Genomic DNA, 18,260 nt, shown 5'->3' on the forward strand with positions numbered 1-18,260 from the left:
CAGTTTTAATAATTGAATTAAATGCGGTAATACATGCAGAGCTCATAGCACAATGCTCGGTGCACACTGAATGCTCAATAAATAGTAGCTATTATTATTATGATAGACATGAAAGTGCAGAAAAGCTACACAAAGGGTGCAGCTTGTCTCTAGACATACTCTAGATGCACATGTCTCTAGACATACTCAAGATTGCACTCATCCGGATTTTGATCCATTTCAGTCAAAAACAGCTAGGTAGTTTATTGTATTAAGAAGAAGGGAGGAAAAAGGGAAAGAAGGGAGGGAGGCAAGAGGAAGTGAGGAAAGAATAGGAAACATATTCTAAAAAGTAACCATACTTGCCAGTTCTTAAATCTTGGAAAGCAAGATTTAAAAGGTCGTAGGTCCTAATAAGAAGTAGGTAGTTTTGCTTGTATTTTAAGATGTTACCATACCAAGTCAGGAAATAATAATGGGATACAATTGGCTTGCTCCAAGACAGTGCTCATTTTTAACTCATATTCCAGGAGAACCTCACCTTTGTTAGTCTTGCTCTCTGTTCACATTGTGGTTGAAGCCACGCTCATGTTTCTCACAGGCGGTCTAGAGTCAGGATCTCAGCAGAGAAATGAAAGCCCAAAGCCTGAGCTTGGCTGATTTTCCATACACAGTTGGTACGTTCATTAGCAGTTCCTGACTCCTCTCTGCTTGGGTGTGCAAATGGGCAGCATGGCACTTGGTTTTGCAAATCCTCTTTTTACTTTTTCTTGGGGGGTGGCAGGTGTGGGGGTGGTGCTTTTGAAAGACAAGCATTGACACTTTCCACAAAAAAAGAAAAATCCCTTGCAGCACCAAGGAAAGAATTAAAGGAGCTCTAAGCAATGATCTGGGAAGTTCCACCAGTGCTCACTCACATGGGGAATCATTCCCACGCCTTCCTGCAGCTGGGAGGAACACAAGGAGATCTCTAGTTTATTCTTGCATTTCCCGTATCTCACCTTTGTCAGTTCTGACCTGAATTTCCTCTGCAGGATCAACCTTTCCTTCAGCTTGTGGCATGCAGACACTGTTTTACGAGAGAGCATCCCTGAAACCAACACAGCCCTGTTTGCTTCAGCTTTCTTTTTGGAAGGGTGGGGAGGTTTCTAATTGGGCTAACTGGCAACAAATGGCATATTTTGGTGGAGTTTTCCATTCATATATTAAAAGAAGACACAAGATTTAATGAAGTAATTGTTCAGGAGGAGGCACTCTGATGCCACCATTCTGTGGTATTGAATGAACTCAATGTAGTGGAGCTTTAAAAAAAGAATGTGTAAATATCTTTAGGTTGTCCAGTTTGCAGTACATGCAGTATTCTTTCCATTTTCCCTTCATTAATTGAACCAGACAGAATATGAGTCTGGTCTTTACCTGCCCTGTCTAATCCTTCTTCTCATTTAATAACCCTTTTACTTAAGACTTCCTTTTCCCTTAGCTTAAGACAGTTGATCTGATGACGCAAAATAAGAGATCTTTGCACACTGAGCCTCTTTGCACACTGAGATAAAGTTCAAAGTGTAATTATTGAAGTAGCTGTGTATCTTGGATTTGAATTCAGAGAAACTGAGCTTGAATGACGAAGATGGAAAGAGATAGAAAAAGATTCCTCTTGTTAAAGTAAATTAATTAGTTGGATTTATATGAGGAGACAGAAGGGAAGAAGTCAGGCTGTGTCCCATATTAATAACTCACTTGGGAGAAGCCAGATTGGATTGAAAGCAAAAGACAAAGAGGGAGGGGGCTATTGTGCTACCTTATAAAAGAAGTAGCCTCGGTTTTCCTGTCTTTGCACTCTATAACCCATACATACACAAACACACATCCTCATTCCTGACATGAAAATGATGTCATCTTTCTTTTTGACTCACCAACCAGACTACATTAATCCCCTGCCGCGTGAGGGCCAGCAGGAGGCTGCTTAAGGGACTTCAGGCCTGTGAATAAATGATGACCCAGTGGTTAGGGGCGGCAGCCTAGATACATTCAGGATGCATTAAAGCAATTAGCTGGAAGAGGAGTGAGAGCACAATTTCCAATCCCCAAGAAGGACCAGACCATGCTTGGAACAGGGTGAGGAACTCTACAGCCTATAGCTGGTAAGAGCCACTTAGCAAAATGGCTGCACATGAAAGGAGCTTACAGTCTCAGCCCCTTGGCCTTGTTTGATACTAGTGCCATTAAGGGGGCATTTCAGGATCATGGGAGCCATGAAACTGATTACTTTTGCAAATCACTGCATTAGAACCAGCCTTGTGAGAGAGGTTTCCAAATCATGGTTTGTAGACTGGTGTCCCACTGGTCGAATCTGGCTCATGGCTGCTTTTTGCCTGGCCAGACCATCTACGTTGGGCCAATATTTTAAAAAATTAAAAGATTTCACAAAAATATGCATTTCTAGATTATCTCAAAAACCCAGCCCTGCGTGACACCAATCTGCTGAAGCTAAATTCTAGTTTTTCTCTTGAACTGGCTGTATGCTCTCCACTTAGCCGCCATCCCTACCGCTTCCCATTACCTTACTCCCATCCCACTTCACTCATTTACTTCAGTCATTGACATCTACCTATCTACCTGGGCCTCTGTAGGTATTTGAATTTGTGACCTCTCCTTTTTTTTTTTTGAGACAGAGTCTTGCTCTGTCCCCAGGCTGGAGTGCAGTGGCGCTATCTAGGCTCACTGCAAGCTCCGCCTCCCAGGTTCAAGCGATTCTCCTGCCTCAGCCTCCCAAGTAGCTGGGACTACAGGCACACACCACCATGCCTGGCTAATTTTTGTATTTTTAGTAGAGACAGGGTTTCACCATGTTGGCCAGGATGGTCTCGATCTCCTGACCTCGTGATCCACCCATCTTGGCCTCCCAAAGTGCTGAGATTAAATGCATGAGCCACCGCACCCGGCTGTGACCTGTACTTTAAATGGCTTCTGAGTTTGATTCAACCAGAAACATAAGGTTACATTCTAGAACTGCCAAGCACATTTTATGCATGGATACATCTCAGTTCCTGCATCTGAAAGGTTTACCACTAGCCTTGCATGGCAACCTGCTGTAAACATGGCCATAACTCTTTGTGAGGCTTCCACCCTCACAGATGCAGAGATGCAGCACTGGAATATACACACTCCACTATTTCAACCTGGTCAGGGATGACGGCCATGGAATAGTTATTAGAACAAAGGAGTAGTCTGAACATGAATTTCAATCCAACAGATTTGGGCAGTGTTGATGCCCACCAGAATAAGAACAGCCAAGAATGTCACAAGCTAAATAAAATGCCAGCCAAAGCAGCCTGAGATCCAGAAACTGCTTGGCATATTTTGTGATACTCACTTCACAGTGGGAAGAGAGGCGAGAAATAGCCTCTAATATACAAGAACAACCCAGCCAAGGTCCACAGTTCTGATTTCTCTTAATATATACTAGAATCTTTCTATGATGTTTCCTGCCTCTTTAAATCAATAGAGCTTTGTCTCTTTTTCTCTTGTTCAGATGATTTCCAATTGGAAATGTCATTTAAAGACAAAGAAAGAGCTCTGATGACTTAAGGAAACCAAATCACGCCTCTTCTATGAAACTCCCCCCTCCTTCCTGCCCTCCTCCAAACCCTTAGATGCTTTTCTCACTTCTTGCTTTTCATCTTTCCTCTCCTCCTGCCCAATCACTTAGCCTAAATGGGATGGAAGTGCTAAGTGGCTCTCCCTCCCTCCTCTCAGCTGTGCCACATTTTGGGTGCTCCTAAAAGGCATCTCCCAGGCTGCTGTTGGCACCAGAGTCCTATGTTCGCAACCCTTTGCTTAAAACTAAAAGACAAAGCATGTGTTTAAAAGATGGCTGAGACACATGTGTGACTACTCTGCCCCCAAAGAGACTATAGCAGACCGCAGTAAAAAGTACCTGGTACAGGGTCAGAAAATGAATAATTCAAACTTTCCTCACATGCTGAATTAACCTTGACTTATTTCATGCCTCCCCGCCCCCATCACACTGATTTTGCTTCTCTCTGGGCTGGAGTGGGCTGGAGTCATTCAGGTGTGCATTTTAATCCCTCCTGGAAACTTCTGCTCTATTTGAATCACAGAAAGCGAGAGTGATTGAGTAAGTGTGAGCTCACTGCCCTGCAGGAAGGGGTGTCATGTGGAAGCCCACAGTGCCCAGTGCTTGGGGCTTTAGCCACACCCGTGTAAAATAACCAGAGATGTCCTTTCACTAATATTGCTGGCCAGAGGATAAGGGGACTCGGGATTTAGGAAATGTCCCTCTTTTCCTTTTCACAACACTCATTTTTCTTTAAAAAGTCTTTTTCCCAATTTCCTTATATTACCCCCAATAATAAAAACTGCCTCCTTCATTGCACCAAGAAAATAAAAACTCTTTTCTGACCCAGCTCTTGGAAGGCAGGCAGAGTAGGCACTCTTATCTGTTTTAAAGTCATCTCATATTCCACAATACAATTACAGAATGTGGTGGTATCTTTCTCCCTTTATGTTAGGCACAAAGCCATCCAGGGGAGCAAGGTCTATGAAACAGGAAAGCCCAATTTGCACCCACATTGTTTTTGCAGGGTCTTCCCCCGACCCGCTTGGCAGGGGGAGTAGAAGCCGGTCAGAAGACACATGTACAAGACCAGCTGAAAGGGGGATATGAACATGCCTGGGTACATAGTGTGGTTTTCTTGGTTAGGCTATGAAATAAATACTGTGTGTCTTAAAGGCAACGTCTTTAAAAGAAGACGATGCACTCTGAGGTGAAAGGAAATCTGGGTTTTGCTTTAAGAAGCTTGTGCTCATTGGTACGGCAAGGCTCATTTCTGTAAGAATGCTCTCAGCACTGTCCCATAGAACTTTCTGGAATGATGGAAATGGTCTGTCTCTGTGTTGTCCAGTATGAGAGCCACTACTCACATGTGGCCATTGAATGATTAACTTTTAGCTACATAACTGAGAATCTGCATTTTTATTGAATTTTAATTAATTTTTATTTAAATAGCCACATGTGTAAGACAAGGTGACCAGACAGATCCTATTCTCTGCTCCCTTTGTTTGTTTGCTTGTTTATTTAGAGCCAGCCCTGAGTATATCTATTCCCAAATACTCCCACCAGAAATTCTTTCAGCATTATCAACAAGGAGGAAGGAAGGGAGCAGCTTCCTGGATTGGATTCAGCTTCCTGTAGGTGCCAGGCCTGGGAAAAGTGCTTCCACATATCAGACTCATTTATCTGTGGTTGAATCCTTACAAGTCTGCTCTATATGACACTCTGTCCTCATTTTATAGCTGAGGAATCTGGAGGTGACAAATTTTGGTAAGTGAACTAAGCAGAAATGGAGTTTGAGTCTTTGCATCCAATTAGATAACCTTTCCATTACAAAGAGGTGGTGTTATTCCCAATGCTATCCCCATTTCACAAAGAGGGAAAACAAGTCACTAATTACAGAATAAAGACCAGGGGGAAGTGGTAGGCACAGAAGTTTGTGGTCTTTGTGGCTATGCATATCTTTCAGATTCAAGTGTATGTTGAAAGTACTCAATGAAGGAGTGTCTAATAAACTTTCATTTCTTGGTATCCAAGGTGTGGCAGGCAGGCCTGAAATGACCAATTCAAAGTCTCTCTTGTTGCTACTGAAGCATGTTTGAGACCTGCGAGGAGGAGGAGGAGGCTTCTATCAGAGCAAAGAATTTGGAGCTGCTTCCAATCTGAAACTTCCTTAGCGTTGTAAAAAGCACCCTTCATTCGAAATCGCTCAGTGCCTGGACTCAGAAAGTGGGAGAGTTACCAAGGCTCGGGTACGTCTGGCACCCCTAGCCACGGTACTAACCAGGAGGGTGATGAGGAGAAAGCTTTTCTCTGCTAGTAGCCATTCACGCAAGAAGTTTCCTAGAAGGTGATGTTGATTGTAATTAGAGCCTCCTCTCTGGGCGGGCGAGGGGGCGGGGCGGGGGGGCGGGGGTGGTTGTCTCAAATCCCAGTCCCGCAAATGCAGCTGGTGGCTGGGAAGCTGCCGGCTGGCATTCTCTCCAGAGAGAGTCTCAGCTGCTCTTGCTGTCTAGAATGATCACTTGGTGTAGTTTCCCAGGGTATGGGGTGGGGGGAGGGTGAAGATGGCAGCTCGGCCATGACGCGGAAGGGGGCAGTGACCGTCATGCAGGCGGCTTTTCACAGCGTGTGTCTGCCCCTGCCCGGGCAGCAGACTTCAGTTCCTCCCTGGTCCCTTGCTGGCTGTTCACTTCCTACACCAATGGGCTCTGAGGTGACAAGTTCAATTCCCAGCTCTGTCAAACCTGCATTTTCTTCCTGACCTACTTTCCCCACTCTGCAGTGTTGGAACAATGCCTCGCTCTGTTCCCTGTTTAGACCCATCTTTTGCCTGCGCTGGTGCAGAAGCCCAGGCCTTTGCCAGGCTTTTTGCCTTGAATCCCTGACAAGTGTTGATGGGAAAAGAAAAAAAGAGAAGGGGGAAAAAAAATCTTTGCTATAAAACAGTCCAGCTCTCCCACAGATGCCCAGACTCCGGAGGGAGTGAAAGCTTCTCCGCAGCAAGGAAAGAAATCAAAAGGTTGTGCTTCTCCTCTCATCACCTCTCCCCTCTCCCCAGTCCCCCAGGCACAGTGAGAAGAAACTGAGGCAATGCCAAGAACACCCTGACCTCATGAGCTTCAAAGAAGCTGCTGCTGCCATTCCCGGTTCTGAGGCACCTCCAAGACCACTCTCATCCAAACTCTCAAAACACTCCCCTTGGGTGAGCTGTCCCTTAAAAGGAACAGGGCTGGGCCTTCACAAAGGCTCCTGTGAGACTTCTACCCCCTATGGGTCTGGTAGCACCAAGGGATTTCTCATGCTATGACCACAGACATCATCAAGAGGGTAGAGAGACCAAATGGCCAGTGAATTGGCACACATGAAGATTCTTCGTGATCTGTAAAGAAAGTGTAAAATCTGTAACAAACTGTGGAATAATCTGACATAGGAAGAGGTGGATGGTACAGAAGAACAATAAAATAATAGCCAGCCTTTATTGACTGGTTGCTTTATGCCACTACTGCTGTGTGTGCTCTTACATGTATAAAATGTGTATTTGTCATAAGACCCTTTGAAACAGGCCCTACTGTCACTCCTATTTTATAGATGATGAAGCCCAGGACAGCACAAGGCTAATGAGTTGCCCTGCACCCATGGAGTCTCTCCAGAGCCTGCACCTGTTACCCTCAGCTCGCCCTCCCCTCTGCTCCATCTTACACTCCAAGAACAGCTTGGTGGGCTGTGTCCTCCACAGCATGCCAGCAGCCCCCTCCTCCCACTCCAGCAAACCCCAGCCAAGACCACTCTGGCCCTGTTCCTCCAAGTGAACCCGAAACAACAGCCTCCTCCAGAACATCCTCCCTACTTGAGTTACTTCATTAGTTTCCTAAGATAATGTGGGCAAACATTTCTCAAATAACCCCTGTGGACAGCTGCCCATGCTGGGCACAGATAGGGCCTTCCCTGAGCTCACCCCCTCCTAGACGCTCCCAGTCTGGGGTGCGCACACAGTCAGTCTGTGCAGAGAGGTGTTAAGAGGAAATCTGCTGGGGGACAGCAGGGGATGATTTTCCTCTTGGATAAAAGGAAAGAGCACTACAAGGAACACGTTTTTTGCATCCTCTTTTCTGTTTGCCCCACTGCCACATGAGGACACAGAGTTTAGAGTTGAAGCATCTTTCTCAAAATTATGAGGGAAATCACCTCTGAGATATTAAGGATAAAAATGTGAAAAGTCCCAGGAACTTGATGTCATTGAGCTGCTCCACCAACCCTGGAACTGCTGACTTCCAGACTTATTGTTAGATTTTTAAAAATTAATTTATGTGATTAGTCTACCACCAGTTAGGATTCTGTTACTTGCAGCTCAAAGCACCTAACTGATAGAGTTACCTAAAAGCAGACCCCCAGAAAGGGTGTGAAATGACTTCCTCTTCTCAGTGTTGGCCCTGCCTACCCCACTGCTACTCACCTGACTTACTTATCTCCTGCTCCTTTCCCCAGATGCTCCAGGAAAGGCCAACCTGGACGTCATCCTGCCTCATTTCCTGGCCCCTGCAATCACTACTCCTTCTACTGGAAAATTCCTCCCCAGTCTTCCCAAGGCTGCTTTCTTCTCTCCACTGACTTCATCTTGTCAGAGAGAAGTCCCCTGAGCACCCAACTTTGAGTAGCCACCCAGCAACTCTGTCCCAGTCACAATTTCCTTCATAGAAGTTATCACTCTATATAAATATCTTAATTGTTTGTTTAATGTCTCTGCACTTGACAGTTTGTTTGTCTCACCCAGAACATTACTTGGCTCGTAGCAAAATTCTAGACATTGGTGGGCACCAGAATCCCCTGCAGTGTTTTTTTTTTAAGGAGTTTCAGAGAGTCCTTCTCCTCCTCTTTTTCCACCCGCTACTTCTTTTCTTCCTTCTCTCCTCCTCTTCCTTTCTCTTCTGTCTTTCCTCCTTCATCTGCTCCTCCTTCAAATCTGACTGATGCCCTTTGTGCCTCCATTGATGGTATAGATGACCTATGTCCCACATTAATCTTTCCAAATCGTTAGAATCACGGTAAAAGTCCAAAAGCTGAAATCTCAGTTTGATCATCTCCAGTAAGGCTTGATTTTTAGGTTTCATTCTAAATGGGGATTCTGTGATGGAATGACAATGTGAGGCTGTTTCTAAGCTTCTTGTGTTCGTTTCACTGTATCGCTATGGTGGTTTTTAGTCTTTCAGACATTTTAATCTATGCTTAATTGTGCTCATTCCCAGAGGCTCCTTAAAAGCAAATGACACAATTTCTAAAAAATCAAATAAATAATACACATGAGGCCTGCTAGGACTTGATAGGAGCCTATCTGAGCAGTTGAAGGAATGGCGGCCATCAGAGGGCCTGAGAACAAGGGTTTTAGAGAATCATCGCCTTCCCTTTCAGCATTCACAGCCACTCAAGACAAATCTCTGAAGCCTGGGGAGATAGAGTCTTTGCCAACCCTGTGCCCTAGCCTCTCCTCTCAAATTGGCATTGAATCTGCTAAACTGGATTGGTTTTTGTGATCACTTTACCAAGAAGGATAACTGTAATTCATCTTTCTTCCAAAGGGGGCAACATGGAGTCCATTCCGGAGCACTGGGGAAAGGGACCCAGAGGCTGTCCTGCCACTTTGCACTAACAACAAGGAACAGTGTAAGGTTGGGGCACCAATGTCCCTTTCTAGGGCATCTGGAGCTCTTTTGGCTTGCGAATGGACATCTGCTGATTTTGCCTGTCTGGAACCTGGTCACTCTCTGCCACACTTTGGATCTTCCCTTGTGGCGAGCAGTCAAAGGGACCATCAGTTAAGGCTCCACACTCTTATCTAGCCAAGAGGTTGGAATGAAGCCCAAGCTGGGTCAGTCAGATTCACATAGGAATTTTAACCTTGAACAGGAAAAGGAAAGAAATTGAAGATGACGTGAAACACTGGTACTTCCCTAAAGAGAGTGTCTATTACTTCCTGCTACTTAAATTCTCTAGTTCCAGTACTTTCTGATACTTGATTTTCAGCATTGGCTTTTGCTAAATGACTACTACATATCCTTCAATTAACTCCTCTTTTCCCTTGTGAGTTGCCAGAGTAAAATCTGTAACTTACAGCAAAATGACTAAATTATAGACTTTTTAAGCAATGCAGTCCAGAGTTTGACACCTGCTCCCACCACTGAGGCCTCAGGATATGTTTATGTTATATGTCCTTGACTAACTCAGGTATTAACAGAAATAATGCCCAAATAATTATCTCTCATCCCCACCCCCCAAAAAAATCTGGGTCACTTCTCCCTCTGATCTGCCATGTAATTCTCAAGGAGACAACACAAACAGCGGTTCAGAGGCTAAGGGGAAAAAGTGTTAAAAAAAAAAAAACTTATCTGTCTTAAAAGTCATGAATGAAATAAAGGAAATTGTGCTCATAGCACCTGACTCACATGATTACTGTGGGTGAGCCATCAATATGTAGATAGAAAGAAAATAATTGGCATAAGCTCCTTGAAATTTCTGCCTACAGCCTCCCCAAGGAGGCCTTGGGGAGAATTCAGATAGCATTTGAACAGCCAGGGTTCAGTAATGAGAACTGACATTCTAGTGTGTAGTACAAAAGGCACTTCCCTCCCAGAACCATGAAAAGTACTCTAATCAGCCAAAATGTTACTACTGTAAAAAAAAAAAAAAAGAAAAAAAAAGAAGGGGGAGGGGATAAAACAGCCCCCTCATTTATTGTTTCTCCACCACTGCTATGCCCAACTCCTACTGAATGGACGAGCCCCTTTGGCATCATCTTATGCCTACCTCATTAATGTCATTTGCTCACTGCTATGCCAGAAAACCCAGCTGATTCACAGGAAACCCTGAGCTGAAGGTTGCCTGGGTTTCAAGTTGCTTATGCACACGATTCACACTCCATGTGTTAGAAGCCCCCTCCATTCTGCAAATCACTCAGTGAGCCTGAAAAGTGGGAAACTGGCTTTGTACTGTCTCTGGCTCCTCCCTGAACAGTCAAACCCCAGGATGCCCACAAAATATTTGATTCCTTGTAAACTCAAAACAACCATCACAAAGAAGGAGAAAAGGTCAAATCCTCAAGTGAGGCACCCAGAGTGAACAGCCTGAGATATTGGAAAAGGTAAGCTGAGAAAATACTCAGACTCCTCTAGCAGAAGCTAAAGATAAAACAAGGCTTGCTTCATGCCCAAGGCAGACATTGAGCAGATTCCATTCTGAGAAGTTAATTGGAGGGTGAGGTCTCCTTCTCCATACGCACCCCCTCTGTCATCCTCTCTGGTATCCAGTCTTGCCTCCTGGCATGCTATGTTTTTCTTTGTCCCCTTCCTTCTAGCTGAAGCAAATACTCTGTTACTAATAATTGTGGTTACCCACATCACTCACAGACAATATTTTCAAGGCAATAATCATAGAATACCTTAGTGAGGCATTAGATTCTGAGGACTTTGGATATATATGCAGATTGCTTTATACAAACAGCCAAACACATCCTTTAACATGTGCAGAATCTAAGAACTGAAATATGATTGAAGTCACACCCCCCTTTCCTGAGGGAATCCTGCATTGACTTACTGGTCTGTGTGGGTTATAAAGACCTAGTCCCCTTGCCCTGATTGAGGACATCTCTGAAAATCCATTCCAGCTCCAGAGTGCCCCTTTAAGACATGGGAAAAAAACAAAACAAAACAAACAAACAAAAAATGCCATGCTGCATCACAGTCCAACATCTCCCTATGCTCAGTCCTGCTTTACTTACTCCCTCAACAATGTTGACCCTGAGAACACTTCCCAATGAACTTATTGCATTAAATTAAAAAAAAAAAAAAAAAGAAAGAAAAGCTAGAAAAGACTGAAGAGGTCTTAAAACCCAACCCCCTACCCAGTCCGCCCAGTAGGACTCGCTTCTGTGCTGTCCTAGAGATAATCACATGGCTTTCCCTTTAACCTTCCAAGTGTTTGGGGTTCCCAGATTCTTACACAGAAGTGAAGAGGAGAAAATGCTCTTTGGGGTAGGCAAATCTCTGACATCAGAGACGTTTGACACCATGGAATTCTGTAAGGTGATGAAGTAGGGTCCAGAAAGAGAGAACAGCTGCTTGGCCAAAGGGTGCTACATGAAATTATTAAAATGTGATGCTTGGTCAGGTGAGGTGGCTCACGCCTGTAATCCCAGCACTTTGAGAGGCTGAGGTGGGCAGATCACTTGAGGCCAGGAGTTCAAGACCAGTCTGGCTAACATGGTGAAACCTCATCTCTACTAAATATACAACAAATTAACTGGGCACACTGTGGTGGTGCATGCCTGTAATCCCAGCTACTCAGGAGGCTGAGGCAGGAGAATCACTTGAACCTGGGAGGCAGAGGTTGCAGTGAGCCAAGATTGTGCCACTGCACTCCAGCCTGGGTGACAGAGAGAGACTCTGTCTCAAAAAAAAAAAAAAAAGTGTTGCTCCAGTATATGTGAGTATCAAAATGCTGACAGAGAGAAAACATCAAATAGTACTCTGGTATTGCAGGCTGAATGTTTGTGTCCCTCCAAAATTCACAAGTTAAAAACTAATCTTCCGTGAAGTAGGGTTAAGAGGTGGGGACTTTTAGGAGATAATTAGGTCACAAGGGCTCCACCTTTATGAGCGGTATTAAGTAACTTTGTAAAAGAAGCCTGAGGGAGCTTGTTTGCCCCTTTTGCCATGTGAAGACGCAGCAAGAAGGTGCCATCTATGAAGCAGAGAATGAGACCTTACCAGACACCAAATCTGTTGGTGCTTTGATCTTGGGCCTCCCAGCCTCCAGAAGCAAGAAAATTCTGTGATCAAGAAATTTCTGTTTATAAATGACACAGTCTAAGGTATTTTTATAGCAGCCCAAACAGACTAAGACACCTAGTGTCCTTTCCCTTATAAAACCAAGCTAATGAAGGAATACAGTGGGCCATCCTGCCAAGAGTGGTATATAAATAACACAGGGAATTTATGATAAAAGGCCAAGGAAATGGGCAAGAAAGAAGGAGCTCAGAAAACAAGGACACTGCAGAGAGAACCATTAAACAAGCATCATGCTCGTGGCTTATCTCCTTTGCACACTGAGCTCCCAGAGGCTTCCAACAGAGCTCAGCACAGTGAAGACCAACACAGAGAGAGTTTAGCTTGTCACGTGTCTAGCACGGCAGAGAAAAGTTGAACAAGAGGCTCTAAAACATGGAGTCAGCCGATTTCTAATAGTGAATCTGGATATTAATTTTTGCAATTTTTGCAGTTACTGTCTACAGAGATGGTTATCAATGTTTTTGATATGGCCTAAACTAAAGATGGAAAAAAAGTGAGCTGATGATGAGTTGGTGTGGATCTTCTTTTGGTAGGAGAAGAAGTTTTATCTGAGATCAGACTCCAGATTGTAAAAGAAAACTCCCCACAAAGGGACAAGCAATTTGTATGAGTGTGTGTCAGGTCCAGAACAAGACATTAGGGGTGGTAATACCTGTGGACCTTTGTAAAATATATTCCAAACACTTTGCTGGCTAAACAATTACGTTTGTGGCTAAATTTCACTGCTGGTCTGCCAGTTTGCAACTCCTGCTCTAAAAGGTGACTGTCTTCCCAGATAATCTGAAGCTATCATCTGCTGCTCACACTCAGAGGGTGAACTGATGGCCTTACAGTTAGGCTTCTGTTTTATTCCTCGTCAAAGAATAGCCTCCCCCCACCACCCCTACCCCCTCCGCCAACTCCTCTCTGGTGTTTGCAGCCACCATCCCTATCACCATTTCTAGATTAGAAAAGAAGGCCAGTGGAACTGCCAAAATGGAGAGGAAGAAGGAGACCAAATTGGGAAAGAATGTTGGATAACATTAGCAGAAAACTAAAGGCAGGGTGAACACTGTTCCTCCAAGGTTGCTCAGATGTAATATCCCAGCTATTTATATAGACTCCGACTTCAGCATCTGAAGACAACTTCCTCATTCTTAAGAAAAGGAAAGCATGGACATCTATTCAATACCTGGACCATGTCAACCAAATACCAGCTACCTTACCCCGAGGGTCCCAGAAGAAAGCAGGGTGGGGATGTGACCAAACTCTACATTTTTCCTTTTAGCTCTGAAGATTCTGATTCTTAGGCTACAGTTCAGTTAATTTTCATTATTTAACAAGTCAATATGCCTATGAAAGCAGGAATACAGGAACCAAAGGAATAATCCATACATTAAATGTTTGAAACCAATACTAATACAGACTAAAACTTAAAGAACTTAGGCTTAAACTGTGAACGTGCAGACAAGAAAATTACTTCTGTTTTCAAAGCTCCTAAGCAAAGGCCCAAACTCCCAATGCCACACACTGTTCTATTTTCTGAGGCTGTGATCAAAAGCATGTACCAGCACTAAGTACCTGAGATGAAAAGTGGGAAGAAAGACAATAAATTCAAAACGAAAATCAAATGTAGTCATTTACAATGGGATCACCCAAACTTCACATTGGAAAGGAAATAAAAGAACTTTTTTTAAAGCAGAAACATCTTCTAGAATGATTTCTCTAACTCACTTACTTTACAGATAGAAAGACTAAGGTTAAAAGTGGTGACGTGATGAGACCATATCTCAGTCAGCTCGGTCTGCTAGAACAAATTACTGTAGACTGGGTGGCTTACACAATGTTTGTTTCTCATGATTCTGCAGGTTGGGAGGTTCAAGAGCAAGGATCCATTGGCAGATATGAAGTGCAATGAGGACCCTCTTTCTGGTTTGCAGACAGCTGTCTTCTCTCTGTATCCTCACAAAGTAGAGAACAGAAAAAGGAAAAGCAAGCTCTCTCCTGATCCTTCATATGAGGGCACTAATCCCATTCATGAGGCCCCAGTCTTGTGACCTAATGACCTCCCAAAGGCTCCACCTCCCAATGCCATCACATTGGGGGTTAGGATTTCAACATACCAATTTTGCGGGGAGCACAACACAAAGTCCATAACAGACCAACTTTATGTGCTAATTATTATTTCAGGGCTTGAGGATGTTGAGTCATGTCATAATTTCCATTTCGAATTTCATCTCCAATTGGTTAAATAATTTCACCCCATTCCTGAGATTATTTGTGTCTCGGCTTCTCCCCATTTGAAAACACTCTTTAAACTCCTAAAATTTGACATTCAATTTGACAAACACGTATTAAGCACCTCATCACGTATACCCAGCTCTATTCTAGGTGCTAGAGATCCAATGGAGAGGGGTCTGTGGAGAATAAGATGAGCAAGGAGCTTATGCTCTGAAGGGAAGATGTTTAGAAGCATTAGTTGGCCAAGAATATCAAATGTATTAATCTCATTTTGTTGCAGTTAATTTCTTCATGTAACTTAGATCATCTCATTCCTTTACATGGGTGTTCTTTCATAAAAAGAACTTGGGCTTTCTCAGAAACTAGATCCAAAGACATGACTTGTAATATGTGTCAGTACTATTGTTATCACAAGATTAAAAATAACAATGCTAAGGCAGGTTGCAGACATTGTTTACATCCACCCCATGACCTCTAGCACCAGTCTACATAAGAATACAGCAACATCTGGAATGGATCATGGAGGGGCACTGGAAGAGTACTAGAAGTAGACTAGTAAAAAGGAAAAGAAAAAAAAAAAAACAGAAGAGAAAGAATGGAGAAAAACAACCAGGCGGGAGAAAAAATAACACTAATAAAAAGAAGATGGAGCTAGAGAATGAAATAGAGAGAGGCAGAGAAAGCATACTGGGACTAGGTAGAGGCCAGGGAGGGACAACCTAGGCACATCATTTAGGGAGGTGCTCATTCTTGAAGGGCCTAGATGTCTTGCTTTCCCCACCCTTGTCCCAGCCCTGGTACCAAGGGTCCCTTAGTGACCACATCAGTGCCATTGGTACCCAACACTGGCCAGTAACACATGTAATACCATCTGGGCATAGAGGAAGAAAAACTGCTGGATTAAGTTCTCTCTTTTATGCCACTCCTTCCTAAAGCTGCTCTTTCACTCCAGGCCACACGAAGGTCTCTTCCTCTCCATTCAGGCTTGGTGAGCTGTTGAGCATTTAGGGATTGTTGCTTACTGCATGTAACTTTTGTGTCTCCAACTGGTGTGTGAGCAATTTGAAGACAGGCACCACGTCTAATTGTCCAGAAGGCCAAGGAAAGGGATGGGTACACAGTAGCTTCTCATTAAATGACTGAATGAATAATTAATCGATTGGTTAGTTGTGATGATATTGCTCATCTGCAGAGCTGGAAACAGAGATAATGAACTTCAGTTCATTATTTGACCTTGGGCCATCCACTCATGCCTGCATCCCCTGAAATACAAGAGATCCCCTATCGTGTTCCCCTAAGCACCCACATCATCACACACAACAGGTATTATGAGAAGAGCTGAGGGTGATACTACATTTGTATTAGAAGCCCTAGTGAACAACAGCAGAAAAAGCAGAATATAAAGCAATCCTCCCACTAAAAAATATTTAGTTTACTACTATCTTTACTTGAATAAGAGAATACCCAGATTGCCATACACTTTCATTTATAGGGGGAAAAAATCTACTGTATATGCAGCTGGAATTCAAAAGAACCAAATTTCTATAGGAAATTCCCCATTTCCAATCCAGTTAGACTACTGTTAGTTGAGATTTTAATCCCAACATTATGAAGGAATTAAAGTCTTTGGGTCTTTTTACATTTTGTAAATAATCCTTTAAACACAAGGAGGAACTTTAACCACTGTATAACACCTGTCTGGGGTATGTAATCTGCCCTGGTCCTTCAAGCCAGCCTGGTCCATCTGCCTGGCAGACACAATCTGACCTGTACAGGTGAGTAGTGAACAATTGCAGGTGGTTAGGACAGCCACCCTCAAACACCATTTAGTTGATCTAAATACACTCGGAATCTGACCTTATCTTGGCACCACTTCTAAACTACTAGATCTGCAACCCTCTTTTGGTCAACTTCTTTAGACTCCTGTTTGGGCAAGGCCTACCTGGTGTTGGTCCTCAGTGTGCTCCTTCTTTGGGCTCCCATGGGCAGCACAGCTCTTGCCCCATGGGACATGCCACGTGGCTGGTATTCTGACTCAGCCAACCCCGGTGGCCCTGTGAACACAGTGACAGACACTGGGAAGCCATTCACAAACCAGAATGAAGCACTCGCTAAAGTCTCAGTTGGACAGAAACAAGGTCTGCACATGGCTGGCAGGTGAAGCGAGGCAGAACCCCCATCCCTGCTGTTATTTACTTCAATGTTTGTACCTGGGGTCTGAGGGGCCCTCAAGGAAATACATGTTTTCTGTCTACTGATGGGGTTCAAATATGCACCCAGACAAGATGCCTCTGACAGACCAGGAAGGAAGGGAGAAGGGGAGGCAACTCAAGGCAGTTTGCAGGGAGGAAAGGTGGGCACCTGAAAAAGACCAGACCGTGAGGAAAAGACCCTGGAGTGTGGACCAGACTCAGTAACAGACCCTGAAAAGCTGAGGGAAGTTGGGGTTCTGACTCAAGCTGGTGGCAGATATTCGAGCACTCCCCACTCAGACACCTGACGTGGGTGCACCAGTGAGAGAAAGGATAGAGCGTGTGAGATGAAAGGGCTGGTCTTATTAAGCCCTACAATACTCTGGGGTCCAAGCAACCCTGCTGTGGGACCCCTGCTAAGTGAACACAATGCCGAGGAAGAACAGCTCTCCTCTTTTTGCCAAAGCCTGCCAAGGTATCAAGGCTTGAGAAAGAGTGGTGGGTGCCACGACAGGGATCAGGTTCAGCCATCAAGGCCAGCAACAGTGCAGCAGCTCAGCCCAGAAGAGTGGGCTGACATGCAGGCCTATGTTAGATGCCTCTTGGGAACTCTTAGGCATATCTTTTCGTGAAAGGGTGTGGGGGATGGAGGGGAAAGTTGGCAAACTTTTACAGAATTGGGGGGGTGTGAGTACCAAATACAATGGGATCTTGCTCACCTGCTGGTAAAGCTTGAGGATGATTTAGTTACACCAGAGTTCTGAATATTCTAGTCCCTTTTAAAGGATGTCATGAGATGTCTGATCTACCAGGACCAGCCCTGCTATTCTGCTCTGTCCTAGTAATCAGAGGTCCCTAACCTCTGAACCATCAAGAACTTGAGCTTCCATGATTACAGAGAAGGGCTCTTTCTCCCATGTAGAGAACTAGGAAGTAGTTGGTGACCACTATGTCCACATGGGCTCCCTCACCCCATCATCAAGGTCCCCTGTGCTATCCATAGACTCCCCTCACCCTGGCAAAGGTGATGCAAAGCCTTTACTCTACACACCCATCCAACCTGAGCCTTATCATCTAACATACTCACATGGGGTCTTATTGTACTCTATGCACCCCCAGTCCAAGAGGATGACAAGCGAACCTTACTGTAAATATCTTTTCATGTTTCTAACCCTCCCACACATGCCTCTGGTTTCCTCCCTGGCCCTCCAAGCTTACAGTCTGTTTCCTTCTGTGGTGAAGTTGGGCAAGTTCCGATGCTTGGGGTGGAGAGCCATGAATCATGAGTGAGAGGCTCTGGGAACACCAAGTCCACACTACTCTACTTACAAGTCCTAAACTGCCTAGTGGGATCCAACGCTGACCCCAGTGGAGTTCTTTACCCATGACTGGTGTCCTCAGGAATGTGTCTGTGGGAAGAAAAGTCTCAAATGCTGGGGAATGGAGCCATCGATA

General features: G+C 44.3%; 1 protein-coding gene across 1 annotated transcript in view; it reads right to left on the reverse strand.

Moving 5' to 3' along the window:
• Positions 1–18,257, reverse strand: part of KLF7 (KLF transcription factor 7) — a 163,217-nt gene extending 144,960 nt beyond the window's left edge. Inside the window, exon 1 of the mRNA XM_063647831.1 lies at positions 16,556–18,257. The gene's annotated coding sequence lies outside the window, so the exon portion shown is untranslated. The remainder of the gene's footprint in view (positions 1–16,555) is intronic.
• Positions 18,258–18,260: the final 3 nt, after the last annotated feature.

Source organism: Pongo pygmaeus, chromosome 11, assembly GCF_028885625.2.
Source record: "Pongo pygmaeus isolate AG05252 chromosome 11, NHGRI_mPonPyg2-v2.0_pri, whole genome shotgun sequence".
In the NCBI taxonomy this organism is placed as follows: domain Eukaryota; kingdom Metazoa; phylum Chordata; class Mammalia; order Primates; family Hominidae; genus Pongo; species Pongo pygmaeus.